The following is a 3,006-nucleotide window of genomic DNA, read 5'->3' as shown; positions in this document are numbered from 1 at the left end:
TATATATATATATATATATATATTACATGTATGTGTGTATATGTGTGTATATATATATATATATATATATATATATATATATATATATATATATATATATATATATATATATATATATATATATATATATATATCATCCATTACTAGTCAACTGTAGAACAAAGCCTCATACACTCACACACACACACACACACACACACACACACACACACACATATATATATATATATATATATATATATATATATATATATATATATATATATATATATATATATATATATATATATGTGTGTGTGTGTGTGTGTGTGTGTGTGTGTGTATGTATATATGTTGTATATATCAATTACATAAAAAAAATTGTGATTTCTAATGAATCTACTAAAATACTGAAGATGAAATGTGGTGTACTTTTATTACGGAGAAGGTCAAATATAATAGGATGTAGAAAATCTAGACGGCTCTGAAAAGAATAGAACTAATAGAATCCTGCATACGTGCCAGTTGGAAAGCAAGTGACGTCATTTAAAAAATGTGATTCAGGAATTATGTTATACCTTAGTAAATAGGGGATTCTTTGTGAATTTGTTTTCATCAAGTGAATACGAATAATGTTTTTAATATTCTATGAATAATATAAACATAAATTTCTTTTAGTAAAAAGATGTTCATTATTTTGGGGACGAGGTTATTGTTGTATTATGTAACATAGCCGTAAAATACCTATAATAGAGACATGTAATATTCTCGGAAAGCAGATTAAAAGTTAATTTTATCATTCGGCTACTGATGCCACTATTTTCTTCGAAATCTCTGATCTTTATAAAAACAACTTTATTTTGTTGAACTGTTCTTAGGGAACTGTTAAAATGCTAATAACTGTCGAAACCTAGTACCATTTTGTGTATGAATTGCTTATGGAACTTGTGTTAATATAACTGTCTAAATCTAGTTCACTTTTGTGTTTGAATTGCTCTAAAGATACAAAGTGTTAAAAACTCTTTATAATTGTTATTTATAATTGCATATCACTGTCTTTAGTATTTTTCTAAGAGATTACCATACTTTTGAGATTTTTCACGATATATCACAGTCGAGTGTGGATTAAGCTGTAAATTATGTGATTATGTAATCTGGTCAGTGAATCCTGCTTGTTACTACTTTTTGTGCACTAAGAAATAATATTTTAAGATCTGTCTATTCCTTTTAAAATTTCATCAAAATTATATTTTTAGGCCACATATACGTACTATTTGATCATTCGACTTTTTTTGTATAACTCAAGTATGGTCATTATTTTCTCCAAAAACTACTGAATTCGTAGAGCATTTCAGGTAATTGATTATCCTGAGTGATTTTCTGAAATTGTAAGTAAACCAACAAGAAACTCTTGAAAACAAATTTCCGATCAGAAGTAATTTGGTCATACTTGGACAGTGGGAGAAACTATTTGAAGGACTTGTAAATTTACGTAAGGTATGGGGATTTCTTTATTCCTTGGAGGGACAGGAGAATTACTGAGGGTCATAGAATTGTCGTTATCGGCTACGATGGACTGCAATCAGGATAAGAAGAGCCCCTTATGTTTCTATAATGGCTAGGGTTTATTCTGTTCAGCCATAAAGACATAGCTGATAAGACCTCACGTATAAAAAAATAGAATTGGTTGTTTTAAAATAAGAGAAAAGAGCTAAGGGATTGTATGACTATTTAAACATGAAAGAAACAAATATAAAATGATATATGATCACTGTATATACATTTTCCATTACGGAATAAAAAAAAATCAAATGAAAGATTATTACGATTTAATTAGAACAAAATTACTGTTCAACCACAAATCAACAGACAGCATTGAAAATGGAAAAAGGAGCAAACAAAAACAAAATGAGCAGACCTCTGCCGGAGCATTTCTCGGCACTGGAGGATTACTTCCTCCAAATTCGAATGTCTCCCTCGTAAAACGACGGCCTCACAGAGTTTCAAATCCTTGGAAAAATGCAAAAAAGCCGTTTCCTTACCACCTTGCCTTTACCTAATCCAGTTTACATAAGCTTCGTTCGGTCTCGAGGGACGCGATAAGGTTGCAACTTGAAGGGGGTTTGGGGAGGGAGAATTGGGGGTTAATGCGTCACACGGAGGGACAAATCTACATAAGTTTTATAGACACCATATGACAATTTCTCTCTCTCTCTCTCTCTCTCTCTCTCTCCTCTCTCTCTCTCTCTCTCTCTCTCTCTCTCTCTCTCTCTCTCTCTCTCTTGCTTTATATATAACGGGTCACTGCTTGCATGTTATCACATATCTTCGGTGAATACCCAAAGGGTAAGTCATAAGTATTTAATAGTCTTTAGAGGTAAGGCCTGCTTCAACAGTGCTTAATTAATAAGAATATGAGTGAAAGGTGTATGTGGATGATAGGAACTTGGGCAAACAATTTCTTTTCCTTTTCTCAATATGGCCTTAGCCATATCAAACGAAATAAGTTTACTAACTGTTACACAAGTCGTATTTATTAACTATAAACATTATCAATCAAGTTAAACATGTTCTGAGAGCGTTTAACATTTATGATATAAATGAAAAGTTTCATAGAATTAGGAAAATGGAGAATGTACAGAAGTAAGAAAAAAAAAGTTTTTTTCAGAATTAAGAAAATGTTTAAATTTGAGAAAAATTTTGGTGACGAACTCTAGCTAAAATGTATTAATTTCAACCTTTTTACAACTTGAGAAACGATGGTTGTTTAAGTGTATTTGTTCTAAGAACTATAGAAAGAAAGTGACATACTGTTTTCTTTAATCGGTGATCTATCAACCTAAAAGAGTTCAGGGATAATTTCAAGATAGGGTTGTAAAGATTAGTCTACTGTATTTTGTTAAATAGTAAGAAAAAAAAAATATTTAAATAAACTCTACTTTCTCCTGTATATCAAAATTTAGCTCAGGTTTGCACAAGTTTGATGGTGTTACCAAAGGTTGTGTACAATTAGATGGGACTATCTGA

At 30.7% G+C, this 3,006-nt stretch overlaps 1 protein-coding gene across 1 annotated transcript in view; it reads left to right on the top strand.

Moving 5' to 3' along the window:
* Positions 1 to 2,229: 2,229 nt before the first annotated feature.
* LOC137620743 (apolipoprotein D-like) overlaps positions 2,230 to 3,006 on the top strand; it is a 9,782-nt gene continuing 9,005 nt past the window's right edge. The window contains exon 1 of the mRNA XM_068351121.1: positions 2,230 to 2,325. The gene's annotated coding sequence lies outside the window, so the exon portion shown is untranslated. The remainder of the gene's footprint in view (positions 2,326 to 3,006) is intronic.

The sequence above is a fragment of the Palaemon carinicauda genome, chromosome 27, assembly GCF_036898095.1.
Source record: "Palaemon carinicauda isolate YSFRI2023 chromosome 27, ASM3689809v2, whole genome shotgun sequence".
Classification (NCBI taxonomy): domain Eukaryota; kingdom Metazoa; phylum Arthropoda; class Malacostraca; order Decapoda; family Palaemonidae; genus Palaemon; species Palaemon carinicauda.
This window is presented reverse-complemented; position numbering and strand designations above follow the sequence as displayed.